This window comes from Acinonyx jubatus, chromosome E3 (genome assembly GCF_027475565.1).
Source record: "Acinonyx jubatus isolate Ajub_Pintada_27869175 chromosome E3, VMU_Ajub_asm_v1.0, whole genome shotgun sequence".
In the NCBI taxonomy this organism is placed as follows: Eukaryota; Metazoa; Chordata; class Mammalia; order Carnivora; family Felidae; genus Acinonyx; species Acinonyx jubatus.
In genome coordinates this window covers 12,957,199-12,975,307 of record NC_069398.1, presented here as the reverse complement: position 1 = coordinate 12,975,307, position 18,109 = coordinate 12,957,199, and the positions used below count along the sequence as shown (strand labels likewise).

The following is an 18,109-nucleotide window of genomic DNA, read 5'->3' as shown; positions in this document are numbered from 1 at the left end:
CATGCAGACATGCAAAAACAATAAAAAAAAAGTTCAGCAAGATTGTAGGATACAAAAATCAATAGTATTTCTACACATTAGGAATGAAAAATTCAAAAATGAAATTAAGAAAACAAGCTCACCTATTAAGAACTTCAAAAAGAATACTTGGGAATAAATTTAATAAAAGAAGTACATGACTCATACACTGAGAAACACAGCATGTTGAAAGAAATTAAAGACCTAAAAAAATGGGAAGATATTCTGTGTTCACAGATCAGAGGATGATTTAATATTGCTAAGATGCCCATACTCCCCAAATTGATCTACAGACTCAAACCAATCACTATCAAAATCCTAGTGGCTTCTTTGAACAAATTAACAAATGGGTCCTAAAGTTCATATGGAAATTCAAGGGTCCCAAAATTGCCAAAACAGTCTTCAGAAAAGAGGAACAAGGTTGAAGGAGTCACACTTCCTGAGTTCAAAACTTGCTACAGTAGCTGCGGTAATCAAGACAGTCGGTATTGGTGTAAGGATAGACACAGATCAATGGAATAGATTTGAGAGTCTGGAAATGAGCGCTCACATTTAGAATCATTGATTTTGACAAGGGAGCCAAGACCATTCAATGCGGAAAGAATAATCTTTTCAACAAATGGCGCTGGGACAAGTGAATATACGTGGCAAAAGAATGAAATTGACCCCCTTCCTTACACCCATCATGGGAAATAACTAAAAATAGATCAAAGACTTAAATATAAAAGCTACGACATTACTTAACCCTTAGAAAACAATATGGGAGAAAATCTTGTGATGTGGGTTAGGCAAAGCCTTCTTAGATATGACACCAACAGCACGAGCAACAAAAGAACAGATAAATTAGGCACCATCAATACTAAACATTTGTGGGACGCCTGGGTGGCTCAGTCAGTTGAGTGTCCAACTCTTGATTTTGGCTCAGGTTATGATCTCACAGTTCGTGAGATCGAGCCACGTGTCGGGCTCTGCCCTGACAGTATGGATCCTGCTTGGGATTCTCTCTCCATCTCTCTCTGCTCTTCTCCCACATTCTCTTTCTCTCAAAATAAATATTATACAACTGAACAATAAAATAACAAATAACCCAAATAAAAAATGGGCAAAGGGCTTGAATGAATTTTAACAGACATTACTCGAAACAAGATATACTCGCGACCAGTAAGCCCGTGAAACAGGCTCAACATCATTAGCCATTAGGCAAATGCAAGTCAAAGCCACCCACTAGGAGGGATCAATTTTTTAAAACCCAATAAATAACAAATGTTGGCAAGGGTACGGAGAAATTGAAACTCTCATACACTGTTGGTAGGAATGTAAAATGGTGCAACCACTTTGGAAAACAGTCTGACAGTTCCTCAAAAAGTTAACCACAGAATTACCATATGATCCAGCAATTCCACTCCTGGGTACACGTCCAAGGGAAATGAAAACATTCACATAAAAACTTGTACACATATGTTCATAGAAGTGTTATCTGTAATAGCCAAATGGGGAAACAAACCCAAATGCCCATCAGCTAATGAATGGATAAACAAAATGTGGCATATCCATACAATGGAATGCTATAATAGTCACAAAAAGGAAGGACTGACACAGGGTGAACCTTAAAAGCATTATGCTAAGTGAGAGAATCTAACCACAAAAGACCATGTATTGAATGAATCCATTTACACGAAATACCCAGAGAAGGCAAATCTATACAGATGGAAAGTACATGAGTGATTGCCTATGGATGGGGGAGGGGAGAGTTGCGGGGGCGGGAAATGGGGAACAATTGCTAACGTGTTTCTTTGGAGTTGGTGAAAATGTTCTAAAACTGTGTCTTGATTGCATGACTGCCAATATATTAAAAACCGTTGAATTGTACTTTACATGGATAGATTATAAGGTTTGAGAATTATATTTTAATAAAGCTAAGGTTAAAAAAAAGTCAGAAAAAACTGTGACACTTATGTTTTTTAAGATTTTACTTTCAAGTAATCTTTACACCCAATGTGGGGTTCCAACTCACAACCCCGAGGTCAAGAGTCACACGCTCTACTGACTGAGCCAGCCAGGCACCCCACAAAACTGTCACATTTAAAAAGCAAGTTGAGGGGTGCCTGGGTGGCTCAGTCGGATGAGCGGCCGACTTCGGCTCAGGTTACAATCTTGCCGTCCGCGAGTTCGAGCCCCGCGTCGGGCTCTGGACTGATGGCTCGGAGCCTGGAACCTGTTTCCGATTCTGTGTCTCCCTCTCTCTCTGCCCCTCCCCCGTTCATGCTCTGTCTCTCTCTGTCCCAAAAATAAATAAAAAACGTTGAAAAAAAAATTTTTTAAATAAATAAACATTAAAAAAAATTTTTTTTTTTTAAATAAAAACAAGTTGAAGAACATCAGGTCTATTATGGTGAAAAGAAAAAGGACATTTGTAGATGGGTTGAGACTTCCCTCAAGGACCCCTAGGAGCTCTACCAACACAGGGATGGCAGTGATAATGGAAGCTGGAAGGTGGGGGTGGTGGGAACTTTGAAGAACTTTGTACAGAGGTGCCTGGGTGGTTCTGTCAGTTTAGTGGTTGACTCTTGATTCTGACTCAGGTCATGATCCCAGGGTTGTGGGATTGAGCCCTACAATGGGCTCTACACTGAGTGTGGAGCCTGCTTGGTTGGGATTCTCCCTCAACCAACCTCTCTCTCTCTCTCTCCCCACCCCTCCCCCACTTGTGCACACACACAAACGCTCTCAAAATAAATCTGTAAAAAAAAAAAAAAAAGAACTTTGTACACTTCTACACTGTGTTAACTTTTCACAAGCTGAGTTGCTTTCAATATAAAATAATAAATAAACGAAAACACTTTTAAAAATTTTTTAGATCAAGGTAATACTTTTTTAGATCAATCTAATGGCTCCTTCCATCTGCAGGCAGCCTCCTAGAGCTGAGGCTCTGGCACTTTCTTAACAGCTATCATAGCAGGGAATATACTTGTATCCTAACTTGGTACACACAAAATGCAAATTAAAATGTGAGGAAACTGTACTTAGCTTCACTTTGTACAACGTGCTCTGCTATTTTCTACTCCACTCATTTTTGTTTTGCTTTACTTCCTTCTCATTCTTTTCCCTTAAGGCACCACCCACAGGGATTTCTTGAAAATCGGCCGCCCCAGGTGTCTACTGCAGAGTTGTTTCTTACCCTGTGGGCAGGACACAGTCACGGTCAAGAGCCAATGCCTGAACCACCTGACCCTGTTGGTTACCAAAACCTGCCCTGGGCCCTGGGCCCACTCCTCCCCCTCTCGGCCGCTCCCAGTCCCAGCGCCTGCTCTGCCCCGTCAGCCCTTGGCCAGAACCTCTGCTGACCAAGGCAGCGTGGTGTCTGGGGCTGCCAGGGGACCCAGCCCGGTCACTGGCCTCTGAGGGCTGGGATGGTGCTGGGGAGGGGCCAGAACCTCAGCTTCAGCCCACAGGCTTCCAGGCAGTGTAGTCCAGGGGCTAAGAGCCTGCTCGCAGGTACAAATCCCAGCTGTGCTGCTGATGACCTGGACTAAACTAATTCAGCTCGCTGACATCCCCATTCGTGAGGGGAGCTGAGGGAGGGGAAGTGGCCTGACGTTCCAGAGCCAGTTCACAGGGTAATTATGACCAGAGCCACAGACCCGACATTCTCCTTGACCCTGGGAAACAAAAGGAGCTGCAGACAAGCAGCTGCGACCCTGCCTGGCACAGTGCCTTGCACTCAGCAGGCACGTGATGCGTATTCCAGAACTGAGCGAGGATGTTTTATGGTTTTTCCGTTGTCATAAATTTGCTCTTAAGGCAGCTGTGACAGTGCCTGCGAACTGTCCCCCAACAGCTGTTCTCTCCTTCTTAATAACAACCACTGGTTTTTTGGCTAAACACATGGCCACTCAAAATAAGGTCCTTTGCAGTTAGGTGTGACCATGATTCCTTTGCAGTTTCCTTCCCAGATTCCTTCCCAGTTTCCTTCCCAGATTCCTTTGCAGTTAGGTGTGACCATGTGTCCAAGTTCTGGCCAAGCGGATATAAACAGAAGGGCTGTTTTCAACTTTAGGGAAGAGTTTTTAAAGGGAGGGAGTGTGCCCTTTTGGACTCTTCCTCCTTCCTGCTGGCTGGAATGGAGGTGTGATGGCTGGAACTCAAGCAGCTATATTTAACCAAGAAGAAGAAACCATATGCTGTGGATGGCAGAGCCATGAGACAGAGGGAGCCTGGGGCAGCATTATCTTCCATCATTGGCCAGTATAACAGCCCTGGACTCACAATCTTCAGACTTGACTATCTCAACTTATAATATCTACTATAATCCACCCCCATACTACTTGCTAATTCTATCTAGTCCAGTAACCCCATCTCTCCCCCAAAAAGTCACATCACATCTCTTACAACAAGTCAAGGCCTGGATAGGATCAGCCTGGGAAAACCAAGGCCTTAGTCCAGAGTCCAGACTTGGCAACTACTCCCACATTCGCCCAGGAAGACTGGGCCCTGGAGGCTGCCGGATTCCCCTAGGCAGGCAAGGAGCCCTCAATGGCCCATAACTCAGCCCCACGATGCCTGTTCCAACACCAGCCAGAGCCCCGGCCTCCCAGGAATCTCCATCCGACTTGGACTTCCCTTGGCCCACACAGCAGCACCCCAGCTAAGACATCAGGATTTTCTGAAAGGTTTCCTTTGCCCTTGCTCTGGAACCCACATCTTCCCCTCCGAGTCCCTGACACACCCTGGGAAAATACTTGTATAGAGAGGTAGTTGGGTGGAATTCTGAGTCAGACCCAACTTCAAGCCCCCACTCTGCCTCTTACTAGCTGTGTAACATTACCTCTCAAGCCTTAGCTTCCTTGTGATAATGCAGGAGGCAATATTCTCACCGTTAACCTCACAGCACTCACACAGAGCAAGCACTAAGATACAGAACTATTATCATCGTCATCATTTTTATTTTCCTAAATAAAGGGGGCTGAACCTTGGGTCCCAGCCACGCTGGTAACCTGGATACCTGGTTAGCAGCCAAGCCAAGCTTCTTCAGGGGTCCTCGGGGAACAGGCTATTTTAGACTCTGGCCAGAGAATCACTGCTCTTACTGGGTCTCGCTATAAAAGGTTCCTCTGGCAGTGGCTGGGACAGAAAACAATGTTTGCAATGTCCAGGTCAAGGCCTGTGGGCCAGGCCACAGTGACCTCTGGTCTTCCTTGGGGTTCCCTTCCCGCCCCCCGCCCAGGGCTGCCTCGCTACCTGTAGAAGTAAACTGCCGGCCACTCCCAGGAGTCAGCATCCCAGAGCCGATATTGTCCACGTGATGTGGCCAGCGCACACACACTACCACATGCCCAGCACGGCAGAACCCACCGGGTCGTCAATTGCACCGCCGCGAACAGGGTGACTTGGGGGCCACCTTGGGTCACACACCTGTTTCTGTTCCAGGATCTGTCCCTCTTCCCCCCCCCCCCCCCCCCCCCGCCATTGTTCTGTGATTGGAGATGCACCATCAGGCAACAGGGTGTGTCACATGACCCAGGTCTAAACCAATCACAGCATTCAGGCACCTGGCCACAGTGATTGGCTCACAGGTGAGCATGTGACTCAAGCTAACCAATCTGGCCCAATCCCAGGTAAGCCAGGGGTTTTAGTCTGAGAGACTAGAGAAGGTCATCCGTTTGTGTAGGATGTGAATCAGAGACAGGGGCTGAGGCCACCAGAGAACAAAGGTGACGATTGGCAGAAAGCAGAACAAGAGATTTAGAGAAAAACAAATAGTGGTGATATCATTTGAGACCATGAATCCAAACATGCCTGACACTGCCTCTTTTTAGGGGGTCTGGGGATGACTTAGCTGATTATACACAGGTTTTTCTCACCTGCATTATGAAGAGTCCAAAACCCAGCCAGCACTTAGAGCCACTGTGTATTATTTCTTATAATTAAAAAAGTTTCAGTAAAGCCCATGGTTAAAAATAACGGCATTTTCCTATTGAGTCCATGGTGTATGACCGTACAGGTGGGGTACTGCTCAACTTTAGTTTACAACCTTTGCAAGAGGACAGGGCAGCCCTGCTTCCCACCTTCAGAGGCAACCACTTCCAATTATTCTAGATGTTACTTCAGGTAGATACTGCCACATCCCTAAATAACATGGTTTCTCTGCCATTTCTTACTTTGCCTACTTTGGGTCCTTATATATTGATTTCCTGGTGTGATAAATGAGACTTGAGCTTCCCTTGAACTTCCCACTTCCCTTCCACACTCCACCACCCCCAGACCGGCAGGTCCTCTCCTGGTTCCTTTAGATCTCATGCCAAGAATGCTGTCTTATTCCACCAAGCAGAAGGAGCTATGGGTTTCTTACAGGTTAGCATGAGTTCATCTCACCAAGGGAGATAAGCTAAGATGTGGCTTTTGTGCTGCAAATGAGTGGTGAGAAAGAGGAAGATACTTTCGTTCCTATGGAAGATGCGTAATTTTTACTGAAATGAGATAGATAAGTAACACACGTAGACAGCTTCCGGTGTCCCAGGTGCCACGCTATGTACTCAACATGGACTCTTATCTGGCAATGACGGGAACTGCTGGGCAAAGAAGTGACAGCCTGCTTGCGATGGGGTACCTTGGGGAGGAGGGGTGAGCAGGGGCAGGATGCCCTGGGCTGCACCCCCGGCTTGTTCCAAGGGTATCTTGGGCTGTAGCAGGAGTCCTCAGTTTCCTTCAAACCAGAAAGGAAAAACTATCTTGAAGACACATCTGCACTCTCATGTTCACTGCAGCATTATTTACAATAGTCAACGTATGGAAACCACCTAAGAGATGGATGAATGGATAAAGAAAATCTGGCGTACATATACAATGGAATGTTATACAGTCTTAAAAAAAGGAAAGCAATCCTGCCATTTGCAAAAACATGAATGAACCTGGAGGACTTTATGTTCAGTGAAATATGCCAGACATAGGAGACAAACATTTTGTGATCTCACGAAAAAGAAAACAAAACAAAACAAAAACACCCCCAAAGACACCAAAGTCATAAAAACAGAAAGTCAGATGGTAGTTGTCCAGGGCTGGGAGGTGGAGGAAATAGAAAGATGTTGGTCAAAGGGTACAAAGTTTCAGTTGTGCAAGATGAGTAAGTCCTGGGAATGTAATGTACAGCTCGGCGACTATAGTTAGTAATACTCTACTGTATACTGGAAATTCACTGAGAGAATAGATTTTTCTAAAGTTTATGTAAGTATCTCTACACCCAAAGTGGGGCTTGAACTCAAGACCTGGAGATCAAGAGTCCCATGCTCTTCAGACTGAGCCAGCCAGGTGCCCGGAGAAAAGATCTTAATTATTCTCATACAAACATAAAAAACTTAGGTAACTATGTGAGTCGATAAATATGTTAATTAGGTTCACTGTGGTAATCATTTCACAACGCATATGTATACCAAGCCGTCATGTTGGACACGTTTAATATGTAGTTTTTATTTGTCAATTATATCTCGATAAATCTGGTGGAAAAATTTAATAAAAATCAAAGCCAAAATAGGGGCTGAGAAGCTGTGCTCTGCAGCTGCAGGGCCTGGTTTGAATCCCAGCTTCCCCATTAGGAGCCAAAGTGCTGTCCTAAGGGTAAGCTGAGCCTTCCTGGAGTCTGTGTCCCCCACAGCACCTGGCCCTGGCAGGACTCAATGGTGCTAATCAAATACCTTTCTGGGCTGGGTTTTATTTATTTACTGAGGGTGGGGATAGTAACAGAGGTGACGAGCTCATGTTGGTGTCTTATTAATGTCTATAACCCCAGCATGTGGTAGGTGCTCATGAAAAAAATATTTAAACTATTGTGGAAAAATGAGAGAGTTTATATGAGAATGTCAGGATAAAAGGACTGATTTGCAGATGTCTACACCCACCTGCCCTGCCCTGAAGAACCATTCACACCAAGTTCCCACCTCCCTGCCCCTGGCACCCCACGGGCCCTCTTTCTGAAACGCCTCTCCTACCTGCTGCCAAACCCCTTGGTTCCCTTCAAAATCCAGCTCAAATTTTTACTCCTTCTAGAAAGTCTCCCCTAGGTGGTGTCCTCATCTGTGAAACAGAGGACCAACAGTACGGACCCCTGGAGATGTTTGAGGAATCAGTGAGATCCGGCATGTGATGCCTGACAGAGAACTGGAGCTCAAAAGTACTGGCTGTTATTGTGACCACCCCCCAAGCCCCACTCCCTAAGTCACTTCGCTCCTGCCAGGCTCTCCAGAAGCATTTCCATTATACCCAGAGGCTGAACATTCTATGTGGTGAGCAGAAACTGGCCCTCCAAAAGATGTCCACATCCTAATCTCCAGTATCTGTGACTATGCTCCCTTACATGGTAAAAGTCACCCTGGGAATGTGATCTTGAGATGGAGAGATTCTCCTGGAAAATCCAATGTACTGTATATAATCACAAGGGTCCTTATAAAAAGGAGGCAGGAGGGTCAGAGCTAAAGAGACATGATAATGGAAGCAGGGGTCCTAGAGAAAGATTTGAAGATGCCATGCAGCTGGCTTTGAACATGGAGAATGGGACCACAAGCCAAGAAATGCAGTCGGTCCCTAGAAGCTGGAAAAGGCAGGGAAATAGATTTCTCCTAGAGTCTCCAGAAGGAACTGAGCCCTCGACTTTTGAACATGAAAAAAAAATTTTTTTATGTTTATTATTGTTGAGAGAGAGAGAGAGAGAGAGAGACAGACAGACAGACAGAGAGCAAGCAGGGGAGGGGCAGAGAAAGAAGGAGACACAGAATCCAAAGCAGGCTCCAGGCTCTGAGCTGTCAGCACCGAGCCCAAAGCACGGCTTGAACTCATGAACCGCGAGATCATGACCTGAACTGAAGTCGGCCGCTTAACCAACTGAGCCACCCAGGTGCCCCTTGAACTTTTTTGTAATGTTTTATTTTTATTTTTGAGAGAGAGAGCGTGAGTACAGGAGGAGCAGAGGGGGAAGCAGAGGATCTGAAGCAGGCTCTGTGCTGACAGCAGCGAGCCCAACGCGGGGCTCAAACTCACAAACCGTGAGATCACGCCCTGAACCAAAGTCAGACAGTCAACCGACTGAGTGAGCCACCCATGTGCCCCTTGACTTTTGAACTTCTGACCTCCAGAACCATAAGAAATTTGTGTTAAGCGTGTGGTGATTTGCTATAGGAGCAATGGAAAACAAATGTAGCCTAGAACAGTGGCCCTAAACACTGGGGCACTTTTGCCGCTTCAGGAGACATTTTGGCAACGTCTGGAGACGTTTTTGGTTGTCACAACCCTCCGAGTACACCTGGTTATCTAGTGAATAGTGTACCGAGTGCACCAGGGATGCTGCTAGACACTCTACAGTGCACAGCACAGGCCCCACAACCCAGAAGTATTCAGCTCAGAATGTTAATAGTTCCGAGAAACCCCACTTTAGAAAGATTCTGGGGGAAGCTCTAGGAGCTTCCCCTGACCCACTCCCCCTCCTCTCCTCTTTAAAAGCAGATCTCCATGCATACCGGTCCTGGTGTTTCTTTTGAACTGAAGAAATAAACTTACTCACTGATGAGAACAGCACCCCGCGGCTGAACCCAAGGAGAGAAGTCAACGTTTGCTCCGAGGCTCATAAAAAGATCACTGTGGCACATACACTGTGCTTTGTGCATATAAAACTGTCATGGAGCAAAGGCAATTTTATTGTTTTAAAAATCAGAAAAACACATTTTAGAATACAAAGCACATAATATTGTCATTATAGCTTCGGTTTACAAAATGCACAAGAGAGCTTGAATTTAATTTTTAATCATTTGCTGGGCACCCTTCTCATGTACCCGGGACACTCTGTACTCCTGGCGGGTCAGACCAGGGATCCAGCGTGTCTCACTTCTCAGGGGAACTCTGTGTTTACATAGCCTCTCAGTGGCCAAACCATGTGAACGTTTGGAACAAAAGGGGCTGTGTCTTATTCGTCGCCAGCTCCGAGCCAAGAGCACAATGCCTGGCACACAGCAGGTTCTATGTAAATGCATGTTGCGTGAATGAGTAATTAGAGAAAAGATGGCAAGCTCTATGGACATCATGGGCAGTGTAGGCGTGGAGTGGAGGGACTATGCCATTATAATTACAAGGCATCTGGGGCTTAGTTAGCTTGAGACATGGCTGAGATCCTGATTAGGAAAACCTGGATCATAGGGAGGCCCTTAAAAAGCACCCAGGACTATGATCTGGACCAACAGGCTTCGAGGACAAATAGACCTGGGTTCAAGTCCTGTCTCTGCCACTACTAGCTGAGTGACATTAGGCAAATTACTTAACCTCTCTGAACCTCAGCTTCCTCATCTGTAAAATTCACTCATCCTACAAAGCGGAGCAGAGTAAGCAGAGAAGGAGAGGTAAGAGAGGTGGCCAAGGGTCATAAAAAGCTGCTGTGGCATAGACAGCTAGCTCTCCACCACAGATTTGTGCTCCCCTCCCCCACCACGGACTACATTTCCCAGCATCCTGTGCATCTAGGTGGGGCCATGTGACTGCATTCGGGCCAATGGAATGTGGGCAGGAGTAACTGGCGCTGCTTCCAGGCAGCCCATTTTCCACAACCTGGTCAATTCTCCCTCAACTGCAATCCTGCCCTGAGACACGTAGCACAGAACAGATTTGCAGCATTTCGGTGTCACTTACAAAGCACTTACACCATAGTTCCTCTCAGTTCCCTGGAGGACACAGGCACACAGCCAGGCCTGCCCTCCCTACCCAACCCCTGGCCAACTGTTCTGCTCATCCTTCAGGTCTCAGTTTAGATGCCGCCTCCTCCAGGGAGCCTCCCCTGAAGCCCAGGAGGTAGGCACTATTAGCTTCATCCTACAGACAAGGAAACTGAGGAACAGAGAGGTTAAGTGCCTTCCCCAAAATCACATGGCTAGAAAGTGGGATAGTTGGGTGTGAAGACAGTGTGGGCTGAATCCAGGGCTTTTACTCGCCATCACTTGCTAAATCAGTCCTTCTAAAAGTGCGGTCATGGGACCACCAGTAGCAGCAGCAGCAGAACATGGTATTTTCCAATTCTCGGGCCTCACTCCAGTCCCACTGAAGTAAACTCTGGAGGTGGGCCCAGCAATCTGTGTTTAAACAAGCTCACCAGGTGGTTCTGATAATGTGCAGTTAAGTTCCAGAACCAATGGCCTAGAGAAATTCTCTGCAGCTGACTCCACCTGTGGAGTCCTTGCTAGGGCGAGAAAGTGTCACAGCTGAAGATCTGAACACTTGTCCACCCCTCTGACTTTCTAGCCATTTGAAATGCTTCTCTGGGTGTTCCCAGCCCTAGGGTTTTGGGGACCCAGAGACCGTCATCTCCTATTTTATCATCAGCATGTTAGTAACTCGCTGGTTCCTTTGTTCAGAGCCTTCTGCTTGTGCCCATCAGTCTTGTCTACAAGGGTTCAATCCAGCAACATTCAAATACCCAAGGCACTTTAGGGGCACCTGGGTGGCTCAGTTGGTTGAGTTTCTGACTCTTGATTCTGGCTCAGGTCATGATCCCAGCGTCGTGGGATCAAGCCCCACATCGGGCTCCATGCTGAGCATGGAGCCTGCTTAAGATTCTCTCTCTCTCTCTCTCTCTCTCTCTCTCTCTCTCTCTCTCTCTCCCCCCCCCCCCACTGTCCCTCTCCCCCACTCACATGCTCTCCTCTCTCTCTCTCTCAAAAACAAAACAAAAAACGCTTTCATCCTGTGGTGGCCACCATAATCACCTTCTTCTAGAATATTCTCAGTTTACTAAGGCAACAGTCTACAGCTTCTTGGTCAGCAGAACTGATCTCTCCAACACAAAACTTTTATTTTTTAATCAGTCCAGCCAGCCGCCATTACTTTGGATATAGTCCCAACCACCAATTTTTTTTCTGCTTCAGCTTTAAGAACTGGGTCAGAAAGAGTGATTCCTAGAGAAGGAGCTTGAACAAATCCAAGTTTCTGCCGTTGACCTTCCATTTTCGCCCACAATGTTCTCCGTGTCCCGGCAACTGGCTGTCAATCCTGCCAAAGACTGGACAAGACTTCTTTGGGGAATCTGACCAGTGTGAGAAAAAAAGGCCTTAAGGACGCCCTTCCCCAGGGAAACAGCCCAGCCAGATCGCCCGGATGCAAAGGCCACAGCCAACAAACTCCACGCACAGCCCCAGACCTTCCAAAGAGCTTACTGGAACCCCATTCCCTTCAGCAGACATGGACCCCCAAGGGAGGCAGAAAGGGGGGGGTGGGGCTCTGCTCCACAGTCATTCAGGGGCCCAGACTCCTCCCGTCTGGTAGCTCTGCCCTCTCCTAGGCCCTCAGAGCCCTCCAAATCCATTGGTAAATGTGGACAGAGGGGGCGGGAGGTTTTTGGGGTTCAAGCTCAAGAGGGGCACTCGCCATTTCTGCTCATATCCCATCAGCCAAAATGCAGTCACACAGCCCACCAAACTGTAAGGGAGCCTGGGAAATTCAGTCAGGTGATACCCCTGGAAGAGGGGACTAATCGCCATCTCTGCCATATTACACATTAAAAACGGTTTAAAATAAACTCAGGGCTACATCCTCAATCAGCCAAAAAGCAGTGTGCCATCACCGAAAGCACAAAAGAGAGAAAGTGTACATCACAGAATGTACACAATCCATCCTACACAATCTGAAACCATTTTAAGTGATCGTTAGGCTCTGACTTTCTGCCTCCTCTGACCCCTGCAAACCCCTCTTTGAGAAGGGAACTCAAAGGAGGGAGGACGGCTATCCCAACTGTGTCACACCTGAATCTACATCGTCTACAAGCTTTATCGTATTTGTTGAGTTAATACATGAACAAAGGAATGAATGTGTGCATACGCTATCTCTAAACCCTACCTCCTTCCACAGGCATCCTCTCCAAATCAGCTCAAACATCACCTCCTCCAGGAAGCCTCCCAGTAACCTCCCCCCCTCCACGCACCTCCACACAGCGGGCACAACTGGCTCCCACCTGCTTGCTCTAAGGGTCCGCGCTTAGTCCCTTTTGCGCATTAGTTGGCTGTTAGACAACCCTGGGCTTCGGTTTCCTCCTCTATAAAATCATAGGGCTGGACTATGTCACTCCATTTCCTGGCTGAAACTGTGGCCCCAGGCAAGCAGCGTCCCGGGCCAAGGGCCCAGAAGTCAGGCTCCCAGAGTGTCCCCACAGCACATGTAGCGGCCCTTCCCATGCGGCCCATCTGTCACACTAGGGGCGCAGCCGGGCTGGCTCCCCTCAGTCCTCCGCCCGGGTGCTGGCTGATCTAGGCCGGGACTTACCCAAGAGGCCTCCACCCCCGCGCCGCCACACGCCTATCAATGCCCGGCCCTCGGCGCACATGTCGGCGGAGCCTGCCAACACCCAAACTCCCTCCCGCAGTCAACAATACAGCAAGGGCGCGTCTACGCTGTCCTCGGGGTTCCAGGAATTCAGGCCTCTTGTTCAGGGGCCAGGGTAGGGCATGCGGCTCGGGGCCCCCCGCAGGAGACAGGAAGGCAGCACTGCCCCCACCCTCTACGGGCTCTGAGGAGCCCGGGGCGGAGGCCCCCAAACTGCCTCTCCCTGCCGACGGCGTGCCAAGTGTTTTCCCAACAGACACTGCCGTTAATCTGCATGACTCCCCGCTTTTACAGAAGCAAACACAGAGTCCCAAAGAGTTGAACCCACAGAAGAAGCGCTTCACACACTCTGCGCCGCCTCCGCCCCACTTCCAGGCTCGGACCCAGCGCGCTCCGGGAGCCGGTGCACCGGGGCGCGCCAGGCCTGAAGCGCCGGATCCCGGCCCCCCATCCGCCTGGCTACACGCGGCCAGCACTTACCTCCTTCGGGCGGACAGGCACCGCAGCCGCTGCCCACGGCCGCGAAGAACCAGAGGAGTTGGCAGAGGCTCGCGGCCCGGTGCTCCAGGGTGCAGGGCGGGCGGGCCCCCCGAAAGTCCCGGGGAGCGGCGAGCAGGGCGCACCGGCAGGCGCTCCTGGGAGGCAGAGAGGGCTGCGCAGGGCGGTTGGATAGATCTCGGGGCGCGGCGGCCGCCGGCACGATCCCGGGGCGCGATGGGCCGCTGGAACGATCCCGGGGCGCTGAGGACGCGTGTCGGGGGCGGGAGCGCCGGCGACAGTCAGCGGAGCTGGGGCAGCTGCAGCGCAGGGAAACGGACGTCGGATCCCGGCAGGAGCGGGGCTGGGGCACCAGCCGGCGGGCAGGGGCGGGGCTCTGGCCCGGCGGGCGCACCGCGCAGCACTTACGTGCCCGCCCCCCGGTGGCCGCCACCGCTCCTGCAGCCGCCACGCAAGTCTCCAGGCCCCAGTGCACAACCCGCGCTGAATGCCAGCCTCCCCGCCTGCTGACTACACGGCGTCCGGACCTAACGTGGGGGGCGGTCCTAGCACCCACCCGCGAAAGGGGCGCCCTCCCGGTGGGTAATTCGAGAAGTCCTTTCCAAAATCACTAGAAATCCATCTCATTGTTTGAGTCTCCATGTGTAACCTTAAAATATTTTTATCCGAAATTGTTTTTTCCCCTGATTTCTTCTTTGTTAAAACGTAGGCACTTACGACAATTGCAGCTATTTGTGTGATTATTTGATTAGTATCCCCTGTAGACGTTCCTGGCCATTCCAGTAAATTGCCGTATTCCTAACTCTCAGGGCTCGGCATATAGTAAATGTTTAATAAACACCTGTGGAATGAATAGATAAATATAGAAAGGTATAAAGAAGAAAGGATACAAAACGTGTGATAACTACTGTGAACATGCTGATACTATATCCTTCCAGATACTTTTCTAATAAACTTTTAGAAATTTCACGGCTCTTATTTCAGATATAATTTCAGATATACAAATAATAAGTGATATTTATTGAGTGATTTATCTCATTCCAGTTTCACACCAACCCTGTGAGTAGGTTGCATTAGCTCTATTTCACAGATCATAAAACTGAGGCTTACATAGATTTTTTTTTTTTAAGTTTTACTTATTTAAGTAATCTCTAACACCCAACATGGGATTCAAACTCACCACCCCAAGATCAAGAGTGGTGCACTCCTCCAGCTGAGTCAGCCAGGCATCCCTGCCCAAGAGATTTCTAAGGTGGCTCCTCTTGGCAAAGGGCATCTATATTACAGGAGCTGGAGGGCATGCTGAGTCTTTGCTCAGGTGAGGCCCAGCAAACACAGAGACCACAGGTGCAGGCAGACCAGAGACAGACAACGATATCTGGGTATACATGTAGGTATATTCACATTTTTCTAAGGAAGAGTGACTCCTTTCTCTTGCTCCTTTCCCTGGGTGACACTAGCTTGTGAACATGTTTTTGTAGTCAAGAGCCACCTGTCATTTGTAACGCTTGCTTTGGTATATAGGGGATGTAGTAGGCGCTGATATTTTTACAGGACACTCACTTTGTGCAAGTGACTGTGGTAAGTAACTGCTTTACAGGATCAGCTCTTTGATTACCATCCCAATGCTCTTATTGTCCCCACTTCATACACAGGCTGAGACAGGTTAAAGGACTTTCCCAAGGTTACACAGTCAATGGCAGACCCAGGATTTGACCCAGGCATGAGTATACACTGGCCCCTCAAGTGTCCTGTCCCTAAGCCTTGACTCTTCAGTTTTTAAGGTCCCTGAAAATTCAGATTCCCCTGAGAGAGCAAAGGCCTTCAGCTTACCAGGTGCCATGGCCTCTGTAGGGAGCAGGTTCAAGTTTATGTGGCTTGAGGAAGGGGGATGACATATGGCAGCATCTCATAAGGTAGTGGGGGGGGGGATGAATAAAATCAAATGGTCTTGAAACCTATCACTGAGTGTTGTAGCCTCTGGCCTCTGTACTACAAGTTTTGGAAAATACCAGAGACAGTAGATATTTTGGTTTGATGTTTTGGGAAAACTGGCTTTTGGCAAGACAAAATTGCACCTGAAATTCTGACGGTGGGAACGTTGGGCAGGAACAGAGTCTGAGCTACTCTGTCCAAGTCCAAAACCAGACAAAAAACAAAAAAAAAACCCCACCAAGACTGCATTACTTAACTACGTAAAGCTCTGAGTGGTGTTGGGCAAGTTATTTAACTCCTCTGAGCCTCTGTAAGTTTTGTCTGCCCAGAAGTCCCCTTCTTTGCAGGAGGATCTTGATTTGTCCTCAGGAAACCAGCTCACCCTATTCTCAGTTTGTGAGGATGGCCCTTCCCACTGACGTGGGGCCAAGTGTGAACACACGAGAAGACCTGGCCAATCAGCACATTCCATCCTTTTAGCCACACTGATTGGTTCTGGGATGAGCATGGGACCCAAGCCAGGCCAATGAGATACTTATCTGCATCTTTTCTAGCAAGCATAAAAACGAGAATCTCTTTTCCAGAGAGTTGTTAAGCTAATAGGATTTAAGCCTAGGGTTTCTGGACATTCATTCTCACGGCAAAAATTTATTAAGCCCCTATTGTGGGCCAAGTATTGTGCTAGGAGTTGGGGGAAAGGCCTGCCTTCAGAGAACTAATGGGGCAAGAAATGGGAGAATGGCAATTTTTCTCATAGTCATTCCATCATGCCATTATAAACCTCCAGGTGTGCCAGGAGCGAGAGGTATGGGCAACAAGGAGAGATTATAAGGCAAACCTGCTCAGAAAGGCTTCTCTGAAGAAATGGCATTTGAGCCGGGCTCTCAAGGAAAAGTAGGCATCACTTCCAGTAGCTTTAGGAAGACAGTGCCTGGGTGGCCTCAGCAAGGAGATGTGGGTCAGAACCATTCTTGGTTTTTACTCAGTCCTTGATCACCTCCTATAACCATCGCACAAAGTTGTTCAGACTTTACTGAAAAGTTTGGGGTAACAAGAATTAAATATAGGACGGAAAACATTAAACCATACTAGCAATGTTACAGTATCCAAGAGGAAGAATAAACCCTTCCCAGGGCACTCTTCATTGGCCCACTCCAGTTCCAAGCCTTGCTCCCCTGTCCTAAAGCCTGCCCCTCCTTCTGTCACACAGGCAGCCATCTCCTCTTCAAGCTCTGAGGGACAAAATCCCCACCTCTATTGGAAAAATCCCTCTTCTCACCGACAGGGAGTTGGTTTTTTTCCCCCTTTCCCACCAGAGGAGTCCACAGTAAGGGACTCAATAACCCACAAGATGCAAAAGATACCATCAAGAAAGTGAAAAGACACACCTGAAGCTAATGTAACACTGTGTGGTTGTGACTCAACAATACTTAAAAAAAAAAAAAAAAAGACAGTGAGAAGACATTTCAGATAATGGGAGAAAATATTGACGAATCGTGTATCTCATAAAGGATTTGTAGCTAGAATATATGGAGAGCTCTTACCACTCAAAGAAAACCCTTTGGGTTTAACCACTTTGAAAACATTTGCTTCAAAAAATTAAACATTGGGTTACCATACAACCCAACAATTCCATTCCCAAGAGAAATAAAAACATGCCTACACAAAAACTCATACACGAATGTTCAGAACAGTATTAGTCATAATAGCCAAAATGTGAAAACCCAACTGCCCATCAGCTGATGAACAGGTAATTAAAATGTGGTATATCCATACAACGAAATATTATTTGGCAGTAAATATGAATGAAGCACTGACACATGCTACAACATGGATGAACCTTAAAAAAAATTATGCTAAGAGGCACCCGGCTGGCTCAGTCGGTGGAACGAACGACTACTATTCTTGCGGTTGTGGGTTCGAGCCCGACATTGGGGGTAGCGATTACTTAAAAATTAAATCTTTAAGGAAAAACCATTATGCTAAGCGAAAGGAGCTAGTCACAAAAGGCAACTTACTATATAAATTTATTGATATAAAATGTCCAGATTGGGGAAATTCAAAGTGACAGAAGGTAGATTATTGGTTGCCTGGGGCTGGGAGGGGAGTTTGGGGAGAATGGGCAGTGACTACAAAAGGGTGTGGGGTTTCTTTTTGGGGGCTATGAAAATGTTCTAAAATTAATAATCATGGTGATGGTTGCAAACTTTGAATATACTGAAACAAAAACAAAACCTGAATTATACACTTTAAATGGGTATAGTGGTGCCTGGGTGGCTCACTGGATTGAGCATTTGACTCTTGATTTCAGCTCAGG

At 47.6% G+C, this 18,109-nt stretch overlaps 1 protein-coding gene across 1 annotated transcript in view; it reads right to left on the bottom strand.

Annotated features, from left to right (window-relative positions):
* EEF2K (eukaryotic elongation factor 2 kinase) overlaps nucleotides 1–14,228 on the bottom strand; it is a 62,513-nt gene extending 48,285 nt beyond the window's left edge. The window contains exon 1 of the mRNA XM_027043060.2: nucleotides 13,840–14,228. The gene's annotated coding sequence lies outside the window, so the exon portion shown is untranslated. The remainder of the gene's footprint in view (nucleotides 1–13,839) is intronic.
* Nucleotides 14,229–18,109: the final 3,881 nt, after the last annotated feature.